The following is a 19,247-nucleotide window of genomic DNA, read 5'->3' on the forward strand; positions in this document are numbered from 1 at the left end:
ACTTATACATAGCCCCCTTATTACCACTTTATAAGCATCCCATTCAACTGCTCTGGTAGAGGCTGTCCCCTGATTTTCCTCAAAATAACGTTCAATGCCCTCTTTTATTTCTGTGCAAAAAACTTGGTCTTCCAGTGTTTCCAGGCGGAGCCGCCACGTAGGGATCGTGGACCGCGCTCGCAGCCAATTAATCAACATTAACTGTGGGTTGTGATGAGATATAGTTCTTGCAGGTACTCAGAGTGTGCTGCCGTATGGGCTATCGAGTGAGAGCATGAAATTGTGTCTATCCTGACATGGAGCTCATGTATGACCGAAAAGAAGGAATAATCCCTATCTCAAGGGTGTTGCCTGCGCCATGTGTCAACCAACCCCCATCTGTCCTGCCAGTCTGATCTACTCTTGGCTAACCTACGAACTGGAAAGTCGACTAGCGGAGGATGTGACCTGTCCAGATCTATGTCCGTTATTGAGTTGAAATCCCCTCCCACTATTGCTGGACCAGCCAAGTGATGTGCAAGTGCCCCCGAAATTCGATCCAGAAAGCGTGCCTGGTCCACATTTGGAGCATAAATACTACAGAGTACTATATCCCTACCATATAGCCTTCCTTCCACCACTACATATCTGCCCTCTGGGTCTAAAATGTGTCTTGTGGCCTGGAAAGAGACACCCGCTCTCACCCAGACTAGCACTCCCCATATGATGTGCTGAAGACTTGTCCCCTCCACCTAAGCTGCAGTGCCTGACCCTCCGCTCTGGTAAGATGGGTTTCTTGTAGTAGGGCTATTTGCATTCCCGTTCTCACGAGATACGCATGTACCTTGTGGCACCTCGTCATTGTATTCGAACCTCTTACGTTCCATGTGATACATTACAATTCAGGTAATGTTCCCATTGTGTCTATCTCTCAGCTTCCTGCCTTGCATGTTATGTTTACCCACACCACCTTTGCACCCCCATGCATCAACACCCTATTCAACACCCCCTTCCCTCCCACCCAGAACAGGACCTAATATCAATCTATCAGCCCCCATACAAACCTTACAACAACTCACACAACTATATCCTGCAGTAGCCACTACAGGCTTGCCTTAAGGGCAATTGAGGAGTTACTCGGCTCCAACAGGCGGCAGCACTCACCCCAGGCCCGCCGCCCTTAATCCCTTATTTTAACTTGTTGCATTTGCCCCCCCGCCACCCCTAGGTGCAATGACATGTCCAACCAGCCAATGTTAACGTGCTAACTGCTAGTGTCCACTCAGGCAGGTTATTCGTCTAGCATGCCTTACGCCGTTCTAGGTGTGACCACTGGACCCTTATTGCTGTCTGTTTCTGAGAATTCAGTATCCGATCTCGTCTTGTCTTCTTCTGATTCCGCCCCTACCGCCGATTCAGCCCTCTGTGAGCCAGTCATCTCTGCTGTCGCTGCCAACGCCCCTTGTCTATCTGCGGCTATTTGAGACGTCTGTTGCTTCCGCAGGCTCTTATTTCTTTTCCTTAGTCTCTGGGATTTACGCATCTGAGACGTTTTAGGCGGTTCGGATAGACAGTGGCCTTTACGATCTGTGCCCGCTCTATAAGTTTCAAGCCATGCCCACGCTTCTTCAGGTGCAAAAAAGAACTGTGTTGTACCATCCACAATAACTCTCAACTTTGCGGGGAAAATAAATGAGCACTGGATCCCTTCCTCCCCGAGCTCTTTCTTAACTGCCAGAAAAGAGGCCCTGCGTCTTTGAATCTCCTGCGTGTAATCTGGAACTATTGTGACTTTACTATTTCCTACGGTGAAGGGCCCAGCTGTGCGTGCTCTTTGGATCACCATGTTTCTGTCTTTGTAGTGGTGTAGCCTGGCCACCACCGGTCAGGGCGGGCGGCCAGGTAACGGCTGCCAAGCTGGGACCCTATGTGCTCTCTCAAGTGTGAAGTAGGAAGACAGTACCTCTGGTGCAACCTCTGTCTTGAGCCAGTTCTCTAAGTAAGCCAGCATGTCGGCCCCCTCCGTCTTCTCCGGCAGGCCCACTACGCGTATGTTATTGCGTCGATTTCTGCTTTCGGAGTCCTCTGCTCTCTTTTCCAATGCCGCTATGCGTTCTAGGGCATCCCCTAGTTTGATCTCCATAGCTGCGTGGGCTGGTGTCAGGTCCTGGAGGGTTGTCTCATTCGTTTTCACTCTGTCTACCAGCTTCGAATGGTCTGCACGCAGGAGCCCCAGCCCAGTCGCCACCTGCGCAATGTCTTGTTGGAGGGCTTCTTTAGTTGCTGCAATGGCTTCTAAGATCTTGTCGAGATGTTGTCGTAACCCTGATTCCGACATTGCCTCCTCGGACCCTCGCTCTGCCCCACGAGTGTCGTCCGTCCCCGTGGCCTCATCTTTCTTGCCTTTAGGTTTCATTTCCCTCAAAGGACTGCCTCTCTGTTCCATGTAGTTAGGCCGCGTTTCTGGGGGCCTCTCTAGTTCTCACCCCTTCTTCCAAGGCCCCGAATGTTGTTAGCCTCACTGATCTTATGTGCAACAGCTCTTAAGAGTCCAACTGTGCGCTTTAAACAGCTTCTGACCCTTAATGGAGTGGTCATTGGGTTTCTCACCACCTCAGCGTGTAAGTCCTACAATTAACTCCTGTAGTGACCCAGCCGTTCGCGTTCTCCTGTGTCCAATATTACCTATGTTCTCAGGCCCTATTGCCCCAGTAACGCAGCCGTTTTTCCGTGCTCAACTCAGGTCTCAGCATTCACGTTGTCAGCTCCTCAGTCCCTCTCATGACCCGAACGGCTGCGCTCCCTGTGCGGCCCGCAGCGGTACTATCTCCCTACAGTGTGATGCGGGGTCCCTTCTACCTGCGTGCAGAGTCTCCTATTACCCGCAAGGTACTTTTATTTGTCCGTCACGTAGGCCGTAGGCCGTGGGGTGCTCTCCTTACTCCCCGAATGTACTATATCCTGCGGCCGTTCCCTTTCCCCGTGGCGCCCTTTCCTTTCACCGCTCTGGGTCTGCTCTCTGTGCCTGCAGCATTTGTCCTCGCGCCCTCGCTCATGCAGCGCTGAATACCTGTCTCCCGCTCCCACCTCCGCAGTACAGGGTCCAGGCACACCGCACCGCACTTTCCCGGGACACTGCTGTCGGACACTGCAGCTGGTATTTCGTTTCCCCTTTCAGCGTGTCGGTTGCCTCACGTCTTCCCACACCGCTGCATCACTCAGGGTTCCCTGGGCCTCCCGGCTGTCCCCCTCCAGTCCTGCAAGCTCCGTGTTGTGTGAGCTGGTCCTCCGCTGCTCCACTTCGAGACGGCTCCCAGCTTCCCAGTCAACCCACACAGGTATTACTCTGCTGTTCTTGCTCTCCGGCTGAATTCTCCGGTACCATGCCCCACAGCCCGTGTCTCAGCAAACCTGCACCTCAAGTGCTGGGCAGCCGCCCGGCTGCCATTTAGACGCTCCTCTTCGATCAGTGGACTGCTCCGGGCACCAAGACGCTTGGCTGGTCGTTATCACTCTCCCCTCCGCGGTCTCAGCAGAGCAGCTCTTCCAGCCCTCCGCACTCTTACTTTATCCTCACAGCAGTCTTCTCAGGAGGTTTCGTACTGCTAAGTCCCTTTAGCCGCTATGCTCCGCCGCCATCTTGCTGTTCCTTACAAAGCTGCTCCACTGCTGTAACTTGCACCTGGGTCGCGCAGGAGGCTCCGATTGCTCCGAGATCGCTTATGTGCCTGTTCCCAACTTCTCCGACATTCAAAGTGCTGGTTCTCTCAGTCGGGCATATTAAAAAACAGGATTTTCTCAGGGATCGGGCACGGACCCACTAGCTCACGCCGCCTCTCCCATCGGCGCCCAAGCCACGCCCCTTCAAAGTGTTGCAATATTCTCATATGTACTTGCAGTTTGGTGCTGCCTACATAATATAAATCGCAGCTACACCTTAGTACATACACAGCTAATTCTGTGCGGCAGGTGTAATGGGCTCTGAGAGGTATCGGGGTAGGGAAGAAGGGAGTCAAATACGATGTAGTGTTCACACCGAATGTAAACGCCCTGCAAGAGCTACATTTAAAAAAACCCTTGCGCTGGGTCAGCCAACTACATGTTTGTTTAGTTTCTGGACTGCTAGTCACCAGTTCATTCCGCATGGAATATGCTCTTCTGAATGTAATTGTCAGGGTCTTAGGTATCACTTCCTTAAGAACTTGGTCTGTTAGGATAATAGGCCATTCTTTTTTACTATTTTGGTTATTGCTTTGGCCTGTCTGCTGTAGCCAGTAATCAGTCTGATTTCATCTGTACTATTTTGTCTCTCCATGGCGGTGATGGAGTTCCTATGGGGGTCCAACAGGGATGGGCGATCTAAAGCATTAGCTTTAGCCATTGCAGCGTCCAGGCGGTCAGAAGCATAACCTCTTGCCATCAGCCTATTTTTGGCCTCCTGTTGGTGATGCTGTCTTGCCTCAACAGTACTGCACGCCCTATGTATCCTTAAAAATTCCGCATAGGGGATGCTGGCTATTGTGTGCTGGGGATGAAAACTGCCGGCATGAAGTATAGTGTTCCCTGAGGTGCTTTTCCTATGGAGGCTAGTTTCAATTTTACCTTCCTGAATTTGAACTTGGACATCAAGGAAGTTCGTTGTTTTAGCATCAATGCTAGTAGTGAAATGAAGATTTAATTCATTCACATTGATATTGTTTACAAAATCTTTGGCTTGTTGTACATCCCCCCGCCAGATGATGAACACATCATCAATATACCTCCAGTATTTCACAATATGGTTGTTCCAAGCTGTCGCATGTTGTGCTTTGAGGACATAAACCTCCCACCAGCCGACGTGGAGCCCCGCGTAGCTGGGGGAAAAACATGCCCACATTGCCACCCCTCTAAGTTGTTTAAAGACAGAGTTGTCAAACAAAAATATATTATTATGTAAACACCTGTCTATCACTTTTATAAGCATCTGATTGTGGCGATGCATTTCAATCGGTCTTTTGTTTAAATAAAAGTTTGACAGCTCGCATACCATCATTATGGGCAATACTTGTGTAAAGGCTAGATATGTCCATATTTAAGAACAACAGATTATCAGACCATTCACAATTGTTCAACAAATATAAAAACTCAGTGGTATCTTTTATGTACGCTGGTAATGCAGTCACCAATTCTTGAAGGAAAAAGTCTATGAACTTAGAGGTATTCTCAAAGGTGCTACCAATTGACGAAACAATTGGCCTTCCTGGTACAGGGGTTTCACTCTTGTGCACCTTCGGAATGAAGTAGATGTTAGGGAGAATGGGATGTTCATTAAAAAGAAATTTATGTTCGTCCTTAGAGATGAGTCCTTCACCTCGCCATTCATTGAGATCATCCTTGTATTGTTTCTGTATAATGGTCACCCCTTTCATGTCTATTTTTATGTGACATTCTTTGTCCCCCAGGTGCCGGAGAGCTTCTGATATATATGCCTTCCTATCCCACAATACAATATTTCCGCCTTTATCAGATTGATTTATAATGATGGAATTATTGTCTTTTAATCGTTTCATAAGGTCGGAGTATTGTTTCATATGTTTACTTGGTTGTTTGAATGATTCCTTGGTGGCATGTTGTAATTTCTTAAGCTCATCTGTAATGCGATCAGCATAGATGTCTATAGCATTGCGTGGCATACTGGGAATAAAAGTGGACACAGGTTTGAAAGGGCTTTTTGGAGTGTGCGTGAACGTTATTTCCTCACTCTCAGCCATTTCCTGGGTGCTACTTGTGCCTGGATTGCCATATTTTAAATCATGTAGCGTTCGCATAAGTCCCACTTCACTAGCCTGTAATCCGATATGATCTGTATGGCTCTCCGTCGTGCTTTCTTTCCTATTGGACAGCTGATTCTTAATTGCATAATATTTGTGTAGTTTGAATTTTCTAATGAACTTAAACACGTCTATGCTGGTATTACAGTAGTTGAAATTACTTTGAGGGTAAAAGGATAGTCCTAGGGACAATAGTTGTTTTTCTGCTTCATCTAAAACTGTGTCCGTTAGGTTGACTATGGTGTTATCATGCCTTAGTTTTTCTTTTTCCAAAAGCGTTTTTTCTACATTCTTCCATTTCCTGCTTGTACATTTGCGCCTCTGTCGTCCCCTTGCGTTCCTCCTTTGTTTATTGCGGAGCCTTGATTCCTCGGGCGTAGTGTTGATTTCCTTTGCAGTCTGATATATTCCATTTCTTCAGCCAGTGTTAATTGCCCCAGATCCCCTTGTTTTGCACCTGGAAAGCTGTCTTCAGATTCAGTTTTGCTCGGGGCTAAACTTGCATCAGAGGCCGATAGATTTGAATCACTGGTTGCAGGTTCCATAGGTCTCACAATAGGTGCCTGCTTCATAGCTTCACTGCCTTTTTTCTTTCGAAGATGATCGAGTTTACGAGCAAATGTAAATATTTGCCCTGACTCATAATTATGTTGATCCCGAGCAAATTTAAACGCTTTCCTGTTTTTTATTGTTTCCTCTTGTTTACATTAGCGTTCTTTCATTTCCCTCGTAGTTTTGTCAATATAAGCTTTTTTATTGGTGTGTTCAATCTTGCTCAATAAATCATTCAAAGGCACAATTTCTTCCAAGTTCTTTTCCCGATCTATTCTTGCATATTTAACCAATAGGCAAACTAATCTCATTGATGCATCTAAGTTGTTTTCTGTCCACTCTTTAAGGAGCAGTGGGTTTGGATTTTCGAAGCTTGGAGCCAGCATAATCCGGAGTCTACGCGGGACTCTTCCTACTTCATGGTATTTTTCTAGGGAACGAATTTCCCACCACTTAGTCAATTCACTGCGGCTGTTTTTTTCCAAGGCCTTCATTAGATTTTTATCATCTGAATTACTGCCGATTTCCGCTGTCTTCTCGGCGCCTCCTCCCTGCACCACTTTCGGCAAGTTTAAAAAAAGCTGTTCTGCTGCTTTCTCTCTCTCCCGTTCATCAGACATGTCACCGTATATGGAATTCCAATAAACATATGAAGAAAAAGGGGACTGCTGTTCACTCACTCTATTGTCCCGTACTGATTATATCGGCACCTCCCAACCTGCTCGGATATCGTAGTAATTGCTCACCGCATGTAGATGTCACTGGTCTTAATCCTCCGACTGTAACCAGAGAAATCCGCTGTGTGGTTCTGCAACGTGCTTGAAGAAATCCGCAGGGGCCGGTCACCTATTGCTCCCCACTGAACAAACACTCCAATCGGTTTGAAATGTGGTCAGCCAACTTGTGGAAGGGGTCCGCGTAGTTCAGGAGCAAACTGGTTTTCTGATATGAATCAACTCCACAGCTTCCCAGTGCCTTAACGCACTTAAACAGGAACACGGACTCGGTAATAAGCCAAAATCAGATTTTATTTTTTCATTGCTTCAAATAAGACGCGTTTCGGACACGAGGCTGTGTCCTTGCTCACTTGACAAATGGTGAGGCTGAACAGTGCAATTTAAAACACCCAGTGGCGGCAAACACAGCAGCATAGTAATCAAAAGCGGACAAGAGCTTCAAGTGCAACAAGTGATGTCTAGCACCTCCATCTTTTAGTGGCTACAAACCATATAGCTTGCACTAGCACTACCTATTAATACATTATAACATGAGCGCTACAACGTTAATAATATTAAAAATATTTAAAAAGTTGAACAATATCTCAATTCATGTAGTCTTATTGCATGCCCTTAAAAAATACATGCGTATATGTATAAAAATATATAATATAGATATCTAAATTAATTGAAAAAACCATAGGTTTCAGGAACGTTATAGTTAGGCTGACATTTCACTCATACGAAACCAAAGAAATGTATCTGTTATAGTTAGCTGAGCTAACTAGAACTTGTGAGCTAACTATACATCGCGCCACCGCAATGCACTGCTGATGTTGTCACATATTACATCACTCATGACATGGTCAGTGACATCACTCATGACATCTCAAATGATATCACTGATTACATCATTCAGTGACTATGAGTGTTTCTAAAAAGTTGACAAATGTTATATCCTTTTAACTCACAATGCATTTACGCGGTGTATTATTTGGTACTTTCTTTATGTTCATGGGTTTAACACGTGACTCATTAGAGAGGTGGAGCATCACCAAAAACAAATGTATATAAATAGTCAGCTGACCGGGTGTAAGGTGTGTGAACAAGAGCACTCGTTGCTCAAAACGCGTCGCCCGTTGAGAGGTAATAAATCTGCCTTGCCGACAGCCTGGGGTCCGTGTCTTCATTTCGCCGAGCATCGGAGGTGGTGAAGATTTTTGGTTTATATGTAACGGAGGTCTGCTGTCTTCCGTTCACGGTACCCGCTCCTCGTTAAGAGGCCTCGCTCTACAACTACGACAAAATTTTCATTCCGAGGAGGAAATTAGCGAGACCCCCTGGACGGACAGCGAACCACGATTGCTGTTTGGACACGCAATCAGCAGGTCCGTGAGACTAGCCGAGAACGTGAAACAGCCAATGGTTAGTGGCGTTATTCAAAGGAATCCAGGTGAGGAGTTCAAGGTGAAAGGGGCAAGAAGACCGTCATTGGCAAGCTGCCAACGGTACGTTTTTCAAATCCTCTCACAAGCACCATGTCAGCAAGTCTGGAAAGGGAGCGTGAGGATGCTGCAGAAGCTTTGTTTAATAATATTCATCAGAGCAGTATAAGCACCGTCACGCAAGTCAGCCAACCTAGGGGTGCACAACAAGACGCCAAGCAATTATTCAAAATACTCGAGAAAAAAACAAAATCTGAGATCACAAAGTGGTGGGAGCACAAATCGCTCACCAAATATGTGGAGGCAGGAAGAGTGCCGCGAGGCTTAAGAATAATGCTGGCACCAAGTTTCGAAGATCCGAACCCCGCGATGCTGAAGGAATGGGGCAAAAGTAATCTTCTGGCCTCGATGAACTTGGTTAAAATACTTATAAAGTATGCTGCAATAGATCGAGATAAGCTGTTGGAAGAAATAAAGAAATTGGATGAACAGCTCGATAACATTAATGATCCCGATATCAAATCAATGATAACGGCCACACGTAAGGAGATCAGTGAGCGGCTCCATAAGCATGAGGAACGAATCAAGTTCAGAAAGGTGCACAAAGTTGCGAGAGATCTTAAGGACTATGAAACGGGTCAAATCTATACTTTTTTTCGCAAATTCGACAAAGCCAAACAGTCGAAATTAACAAGAAAAACCAATCTAACTAATGCTCCCATGAGAAGAGACCAATTGGCAGCTAATAATGAAGATTCTGACGCGGATTCTGTATCAACAGTCAGTACTTCGAGTACTTCTCTGTCTGAGATAAGCAGCACCGACGGAAGCCCGGTAGGCAGAATATTGGATCTCGGAGAAGAGATTGATTTTTTAGTGGAAGACCGGCTGCAAACCCTGCGCCCGAGATTACGAAGGAATTACAACACAAAAAGCGGAACGCAAAACGCCACGCCAGAAGAAAAAAACGCAAAGCCACAGCAGCAGCAAACACAGAAAAAGAAGAAACAATGGTACAACAAGAGAAAATAATGCAAGACTGTACCATCACTAATCTATCGGATGTTGTACTGACTGCAGCGGAGAAGCAATTGTTAGCTCTAGGATTAAATTACTGTCCGACGAGCACTTTCAATTACACTAACACGAGAGCGGATGTATTCCGTTTTATTCGTAAACTCAAATTCAAAAAGTTTTTTTCTTCCAAAACATCTTCCAAGACAACAGAATGCAGCACTAACCGAGAAACAACAACAAGTCGCAACTCCACAGTTCCAGCTGCACGAGATGCTAAATTGTTACTAACTCTTTGTGATCTAGGAAGCTCTGGAAATCCCACCAGTAATACTGCAAGTATGGAGGTTTTAAACACACAGCGTGAATTGCAAAATGTGGACATTCGTCAAAAAGGAGCCGGTGACAGTCCATTCAAACCGGTAAGCACGTTTTTGCCTGTCATGCCAAAAGACGCAGTAGACATTTACCATGAATGCGTAGTTGAAGACTTAAAAAAATTACATCGCAAGGTACAGGCACAAAGTCATAAGCGCAATGTTGAATCAAATCAGTATATGATGCTAATGAAAAAACCGAATCAAAATCATGAAGTGGTGATTAACAAGTCTGATAAAGGCGGAAATATTTTTTGTGGCAAAAAAAACCCTACATAATTGAAGCAATGAGACAATTAAATGATGCTAATTGCTATGTAAGATCTAATGGCATGGCTTACAAAAAGCCAAAGATAAACTTATAAAGATGCTGTTATCTTACAAAAGACAAAACTTTATTTCACAAACTGAATTTGATTCTTTGCACGTTGAACATCCGGTAATACCTATACTATACCTGATTCCTAAGGTGCATAAACTGAAAGTTCCTACACCAGGTCGACCGATTATATCGGCTATCAATAGCATCGGGGTAAATATTTCCCGCTATATAGATTTTTCTTTTCTTCAAGACATTGTAAAAAGCTTACCGAGTTACTTGAAAGACACAGGTGATTTTTTGAATAAGTTGAATTCGATTCAGTGGCAGGAGAATTGGTGTCTGCTGACTTTTGATATCGAGTCTTTGTATACTTGCATTGATCACACGAAGGGTATTGAAGCTATTCGGTATTATTTGGGTTTAAGAACGTGCGAGTATTACAGTCACAATAGGATGCTGTGTGAGCTGGTACACTGGTGCCTACATAATAACTTTTTCATGTTTGCAAAAGAAGTCTGGAAACAAATCAGGGGTGTTGCGATGGGATCATGTTTCTCTCCCAGCTACGCGTGTTTACACGTGGGCTGGTGGGAGGAGCGTGGTCTCATCGGTACACCTGGTTTTAGTGGTGTCAAACACTGGATGCGATTTATAGATGATGTGTTCTGTATATGGGAGTGCGAAGAACAAAGTGCTTTAGAATTCGTCAGTGCCTTAAATCGCAATCAAGAAAATCTTTTCTTTACCTCCAATATAAGCAAAGTAAAAGCAGACTTTTTAGATGTACACATCACAATTAATAACAACAAGGTAACAACATCGCTTTTCCGCAAACCAACCGCTGGAAACAGCATATTGCATGCAAGTAGTAAACACCCTAAACATGTAGTTGCAAATATTCCATTTGGAGAATTGTTGCGCATAAAAAGAATCAGCAGCACTCCTGAGGTTTTTGAAAAAGAGGCAGATGCCATGATAACCAGACTTAAAGCTAGAGGATACAATAATGAAACACTACAAAGGGCATTGAGACGGAGTCAAGAAAGATCTAGGGAGTCTCTGTTAAAATCAGAAGGTCAAGAGTCAAACAATGAAAATGCCACTCCTCGCTTAATTTTATCTTACAGCAAACAAGAAAGGCAAGTTAGGTTGATTGTCAAGAGACACTGGCCAATTCTCATGACTGATGGGTTCTTCAATGATAAATTGTCAGCAACACCAACAATAACTTACAAAAAGGCGAGATGCATGCATAACAGTCTAGTCAAATCAAGTCCTGAGTTAGGTGGTGGCAGCACCTGGCTACAACAGAAAGATGGTTTTTACAAATGCTCAACTTGTCGAGCGTACAAATTTGGTACCAATACCACGCACTACAACACGCCTTTCAGTCAAGTCAGTAAAGCTATTCAAGGGAATTACAACTACCTAGCAGCCTGATTCATCAAAGACCCGTTTTGCGAGCCTATAATAGCGATTCATAAGGAATCGCTATTACAGACTCGCAAAACGGGATTCATGTAGGAATCGCAAAAAGAATTGAGATTCCTACACATTCCTTATTTGCGATTAGCAAATTGCTAATCGCAAATAAGGAATAACTCCCCATTCATTCCTATGGGCCAAAAGGCCCATAGGAATGAATGGGGAATATTCCTTATTTGCGATTAGCAATTAGCTAATCACAAATAAGATAGCGATTTTAAGGGTGTCAGGGGTGTCCAAAGGACATCCTGTAGCACCCCTTAAATGCAAATTGAAACAGGTGTTGCGCACACACATGTCCAAAGGACATGTGTGTGTGCAACATGCAACTTAGATAAATGCTTTTAAAAGCATTTTTCTAAGTTTTCGCTATTTACCACGAGGTTTGACCTCGCGGTAAATAGCGGGCCGAAATTGCGAATTAGCAATTTTTAAATGGATGATGAATTGCATTTAAGAAATCTCAAATAGAGATTCCTTAAATGTAATTCCTCGCTAAATTGCGAAATCGCTATTACCGATTTTTGCATTTGGGATGATGAATCCCAAATGCAAAAATAGCACTCGCAAAGGGCCAGATTCTCAGAATCTGGCCCTTTGCGAGCCGATTTCGGCTTGATGAATCAGGCTGTTAGTGACTTTGCAGTATACGTTCTGACGTGCACCTGTGGCCTACGGTACATAGGTAGTACCAAACTACAGGTGCACGTCAGAATTTTACAACACCTTCGTGCAATAGTCAATAATGATAGCACATACCCCGTAGCTCGCCACTTCAAATCAACCCACAACAATGATCTGAGCAATCTGACATATTATGTCATTGATGCAGTGGCCCCCCTCAAACAAGGGGGAGATAGAGAAAAACTGCTCAGAAAGAAGGAAACTGAATACATAGTTGAGCTAGACAGTAAATACACAAACGGGCTTAACACCACAGAAGATTTACATCATTTCTGTAGACTCATGTATATGTATATTCATGTATATGTGTGATAAAAAAAAAACCATTCTGAATAAGCATTCAACTTATGTTTCCATCATTTAGGGATTTCCAGTACAAAACCATATAGTGAATTCTCTGGACGTTTGTTTGGCGCCCGATGCATCACTGGTGAATAAGTTGAACAAGAAAACAACCATCATGAACAAAAAGCTGAATTATTACACCTGTAATTCTTTTCTAACCAGACCAAACTATGTAAATATTGTTCATATTAATATTATGGCATTTTCTTTTTTCTTCACCTATTTTCATTGTACATACACACTTTACATTATTTGAGGTTTGGATATGAATTTATTCATGTATCAGGGTTATCACAAATTCACAGGGTGTATTTTTTCGCTGTTTCCGTGAACATTTACCTTTCCTCCGACAATGTGCTCTAAGAAGGCTTTGTCTGAAGATTTGATATTAAAATTAAACAAGTCATAGGAGGTGGTGTGGGGATAAAAAGGTTCTGGCAATACAATAAGATCTTTCCAACAGGGTTATTTATGTTCAATACAAAATCATGTTTGAATATAGGATGAAGTGATGATAGCAATTTGCATTTTGATACACATAAGGCTAATTTTTGGTATTTGATGCATTATGTATATAGATGAATTGTCATGTAAATATTGTAAATAGATATTTATTTATTTATACACATTTTTTTATCCTGTTGTGTACAAATATGGGCTATCTTTGAACAACCCGTACATTGGTCACAATATTTAATCTTTGTGTATTGTAAAATGTGCTTACGCATTCATGCGGTAATATACATTTTTGTATCCTTTTAACTCACAATGCATTTACGCGGTGTATTATTTGGTACTTTCTTTATGTTCATGGGTTGAACACGTGACTCACTAGAGAGGTGGAGCATCACCAAAAACAAATGTATATAAATAGTCAGCTGACCGGGTGTAAGGTGTGTGAACAAGAGCATTCGTTGCTCGAAACGCGTCGCCCGTTGAGAGGTTAATAAATCTGCCTTGCTGACAGCCTGGGGTCCGTGTCTTCATTTCGCCGAGCATCGCAGGTGGTGAAGATTTTTGGTTTATATATATAAATTTATCCCGCTGCCTCCGGCTGTCACGGTCCGAGGGGACCTGAGGTGGGATTTTGGACCTGGGCAGTGACAACAGAAGTCTTACCAGCTGTGCTCAAGTCGCAGGAACCAGCGGCATTCATCTCTGCTCCCCACACTACCGACCCGTATGCAGTATCCTGGTGCATTCTGGGAGCTGGAGTCTGCTTCATGGTGGGCGGTATCCAGCTGGTAAACGGACTACTCTTCGGGAAGGAGTTCCTGTGACATCACCACTACATAGGTGGAGCACAGAAACTGGACATTAATCAAGACTTTGGTGAGTGCAGTGCGCTGAGGAAGGTATTACGAGCCGAAATGCATTCGCCGCCACCTACCTGCGCAGCTTGGAAATAAAGTCTCTTCTAAGGCACCCCCTCTGGCCTCCGCGCTTTCCTTTGGGTGAAGTGGTTATATATATATATTACCTACTGGCGGTCGCCAGTAGGTAGTTATAGTTAGGATTGTTTTCCATAGGAAATCCTCAACATTCTATTTGGAATAACTTTGGCCCTGGTGGATGAGTCTTTGCGAATTTCTCAAAGAAGATGGCTAGGTCCGCTGCGCTCCTTCCCTGAAAGTTTGGGGGGGATTGGTCAAGTGGGGGCTGAGATATAAGGGGGGTCCCAAAACGTGTTTTCTCCATGTTATTTTCCATAGGACCTTTAGACTCGGCTACAGGTCGAACGGCTGAATGAATTTATAAGAAATTTGCCAAAACTGTAGAGTCTTGTTCGCAGATTACGCTTTTTTTGGGATGGTGTAAATCCGTTCAGTAGTTGTAGAGAAAATTAAAGTTAAAGCCAATTATATATCTATAGGCGCGCACACGTGCGCGCACCCAAGCGGCTGCGCGTGAGCGGAATTTTTTTTTGGCTGTGTGACGTCTGTTAACGTTCGATTCGAAGGAAATCAGGAAGTTTTGTCCGCCATTTTGTCACTGCGAGTGAAGATATTGTTCATTTCAAAGCGTTGAAACATGGAAAGGGGAGAAGGTAGAGATTGTTTTGCTGCGTAGCTTTTCTCGGGGTGTGCAGTAAGGCCCTTAAACGCAAAAAGATATAATTTTTCCCCCCAAAAAAAATACGGGGTGCGCGCACCCGGTCGCGCACACCTATTTACAAGAGTGTGAAAATGGAGATAAATCAGAAGTTTGAGTGCTTAGATATAAGGTGGCTCTGAAAAGAGCCCTTGTGTTAATTGAGTGTTTTCTGCATTTATAAGTAAGTACCGATGCAGAGCCTGATGTTGCAGAGGAAGATTCTGTTTCCCTCATTCGTGAAATGAACACCGTCTCTCCTATAGACGTCTTGCATGTGGTATCGCAAGTTGTTGTGGTAAATAGAACCCATGCTATAATCTCTGAGGAACGCAGAAACGGATTTATTTACATGTCTCCTTGCTTTCTCAAATTGTGCACAATGTTGATTGGACCAATTCCATTTCTGTCTTTGGCATATATTGGAATATACCAAGGCAGATCGAGGAAAAAGTGTCATCAATTGTCGAAAGGTGTCTTTTAGAAGCATTTCCAGACCTACCCCAGTGATTGTGCCTAGATCGTTCCCACCACAGTGCACAATTATAAGGTCTGGTTCTGGGAGATGCATAAAAGTTTTCACCAATGGAATCAATTGGTGACATTTCAATCCTCTTTTGGCAATCCATGTTATGTGTACATTTGGTAAACCGAGGTTGCAAATTCGTCTGCTTACTGCATATTTTTCACTCCAGTGAATATAACTGTGTCCTATAAGCCAGACCTTCATTTTCAAGGGATTTGTAGTCGTCCTCCGATCGGTTCTGGAAGTGGAATGGTAGTTAGAAGTTGAAATTCTAAATAAAGAAAAAGGAAGAGGCTGGGTGTGGTTAAAAAAATAAAAATGATTGGTTGATTGTAATAAGTGGAGATTGAACAGTACGTTGCATGTTAATGTTATGTAAAACTAAAAGTACTATTGGGTGTGAAAAAAATGACATGTAACAGAGCTGTGGATAGGCAGGTGTTTCTGGAGGGAAAACAGTGTTGTTACTTTGCTGTAGAACGTTGAGATATGAACTTTTGACCTGTGCCTTCAGCCAGGTGCAGAAAGAGGTGTTACCATGGAAACAGCCAGAGATGGCAGTGGGTGATGGGTGACTTTTATGTGACATTGAAAATATTGTGAGGGAGAACCAACTGAAATGTAAATGCTTACGTTACGCGCTCCGCGCCGCGCCCCGGATTGCTTCCGGGAAGCTGCGCTTCGCGCCTCGCGCACCGGAGCACTTCCGGGTGCGCTAACGCGGCGCGTCATATGACGCATTACGCAACAACGCGATACGTCGTTGGGGCTCCACCGGAACTGATCGAATTGGTAGTCTACAGTGTTTCTGGATGTTTCAGACTGAAGCTGGCGTCAGCATGAGAGCACCCCGTGGCTACGTCGTGGCCATTCCGTGAGCATTCATGGCAGTCGCTCCCCACCGGAAGTCTGCAGGAGTCGGGGGCCTCGGTGACTCTTGTAGAATTTTCAAGGCTGAGGGGACGCTTTTGGGAATGGGGCCCATGCCCTAGCAGTCAAGCGTCCGAGTTCCAGGGTTGCCCAGAGCCATCCTTGCAGGCCAGGCCCAAGTCTGTGGAGCCGACCGCCATTTCCTGAGCTCCGTGGCAGCCGCCTGTCGCTGTATCGCAAGAGTGGGTGCAATTCAGCCGGATGGCGGGTGAGACGCTGTAATAGCAAGAGCAGGCGTAATTCAGCTGGCCGAGCGAGGCACTGTGCCGCAGGAGCAGGCGCAACTCAGCTGGCCGAGTGAAGCGCTGGGGTGTAGCTAAGAAACCTCCACCTGGGGAGGTGGGAGAGGCTCGTTCGCGCCGCCTCTCCCTTCCAGTGCACCCCACGCCGTCTCCTGGCGCAGGTATATGTGATGGTCGGACCAGGGCACCGCAGGACGTGTCTTCAGGTCAAACGGATTGTGGGACAAGGTCCAGAATGGAAGAGGCATCAAAAGGCAACAAGTTCCGCCTGACCCCGGGAGCCGGCCGCCTATGTCGGGGGCGATCTCAGGCCATACCAGGGGAACAAGACTTGGGGAGGGGGCAGGAGCCAAGCGCCCCCTCTGAGTCCGTGCCACCACACCGCCCCTCGGGGGCCTCCGTCAAGCGGCTCAGGGAGGCACCGCAGGCAGCCGTTCTTCAGATCAGTTGTTCTCACCGGCAAGCAAGAGTGGGTGCAATTCAGCTGGATGGCGGGTGAGACGCTGTAATAGCAAGAGCAGGCGTAATTCAGCTGGCCGAGCGAGGCAATGTGCTGCAGGAGCGGGCGCAACTCAGCTTGTCGAGTGAAGCGCTGGGGTGTAGCTAAGAAACCTCCACCTGGGGAGGTGGGAGAGGCTCGTTCTCGCCGCCTCTCCTTTCTAGTGCACCCCACGCCGTTTCTTGGACCCTGAAGTATGGCACTCAACATCCAGAACTTATGACATTTGTGCAAGGCAGGGACATCGAAGCCTCTCAGGGACCAAGCATATCCAGAGTCCTTCCTACAGAAGGTGGTGGGGGTGGCGGCATTAGCAAGGCATCCCCCCACACAACTTGTCGGACATCACCTCTGGATGTACTGGGTGTTCAATTCCAGAATTGAAACTACTAAGAAGCAATTAGAAGTGTTGTTTTCATGTTGCAGCAGGCTGTCATGTAAATAGTTATTTAATAAAACGTTTTACCCTGTTACTTTGCTGGTGTGTTGTATATGTTTATAATATTTGCATAGTGTTTGTCGTTATTTTGGGCGGGGTGGGCGGCGGAGCCGAGCTGTCTTGCAGCCATCATGGCGTCGAGCTCGGTTCCTCTCACTAGTTTCATGTTTTTTCAAACGATTTATATGTTATAGTTTGCTAGCACGATACAGCGGATAGTCCGCATTTTATATATATGTCCTTTTTATTAGGGGGGTCCTCCGGTGGAGTCGGACGATCTACCTCTAATAAACGGTCCGGGTTGAACCAACTACCAACAAACGGGGCAGAGATAGGCATGACAGGTTACAAAGGGGACAAAAGTGTGCACTACCTATCCTTCACTATCTGCAAAAACTAAACAGAGTATTGCGACTCTGTGCTTATTTGTGAACAGAGAATGACCCAAAGAGAACCAATTTCGAACAATCATAGGCTATTGGCAGTGGGCAGAGAGGCCATGACACAGAAAATGGCTGTTACTTACGTGCATGATGGGGCCTAAAAGGGACTAGATGGCGTGGCCACTGTTTCGCGACTTTCACTTTACTTTTAACAGTGGCTGTGGTGAACATAAATGAACGCCGCTTATGTATACCTAATTTTAGTCATTTTCCACAAAAAAGCTTTTGATATTTGCTATTAAAAAACCAAAGAAATTCACTGAAAAAACCATAGGTTATAGACCATATATAGTTAGGAATTAGCATTTACAAAACCTTGAAAAATCACTGAAAAAACCATAGGTTATAGACCATATATAGTTAAATATCTCAAGTCCATCTCTGCACTCGATGGAGATACAAGTCGTCGATCAGAAGATGTGCTGGCCACCTCTAATGGTAATAGCGTGGCCAGGGCTCTTGTCGTTGCCTCTGCAAATTGCACAGGGTGCACTTGTTTGACATGCCGCACCATGGTATGTATGGAAAAGGAATATTTTTTTGCTGGATTTCTTCTTGAGAGAACCAAGTCACATATCGTGCAGGTTACTTTTGGTGCATTCACTTTCTTTTGATCTTCAGGATAAGTGAAAAATTGCCAGATGAAAGATTTATTTTTTCTTATTAAAGGTAGTCGATCATTTTGGTCAGATTCGGAAGATGAATAAGATACGGTAGCCATTTCACCAAAGTCTTCCGAAAGATGTAGGACGTTGTTCTCTTTTGAGAGTAGAAAAGATAGTGAGGGAAGTGGGTGGAGTGCTGCGTGTAAATTCCAGAATTGAAACTATTAAGAACCAATTGAAAGTGTTGTTTTTATGTTGCAGCAGGCTGCCATGTAAATAGTTATTTAATAAAACGTTTTACCCTGTTACTTTGCCGGTGTGTTGTATATATTTATAATATTTGCATAGTGTTTGTCGTTATTTTGGGTGGGGTGGGCGGCGGAGCCGAGCTGTCTTGCAGCCATCATGGCGTCGAGCTCGGTTCCTCTCACTAGTTTCATATTTCTCATGAGGGGTTGTTCCTAATTTTTCTATTTTAGCGAGGTCAAAAAGATATCCCATCAGTGGCCTACTGATTTTGCTCGATTCCTTTTGTTTTTTCTAACGATTTATATGTTATAGTTTGCTAGCACGATACAGCGGCTAGTCCGCATTTTATATATATGTCCTTTTTATTAGGGGTGTCCTCCGGTGGAGTCGGACGATCTACCTCTAATAAACGGTCCGGGTTGAACCAACTACCATCCTGATTTTGTATATCTTCTGAGCTGGATTTAAGCAAACAATTGTTAAAGTATGAAACA

This window comes from Lissotriton vulgaris, chromosome 2_1 (genome assembly GCF_964263255.1).
Source record: "Lissotriton vulgaris chromosome 2_1, aLisVul1.2, whole genome shotgun sequence".
Classification (NCBI taxonomy): Eukaryota; Metazoa; Chordata; class Amphibia; order Caudata; family Salamandridae; genus Lissotriton; species Lissotriton vulgaris.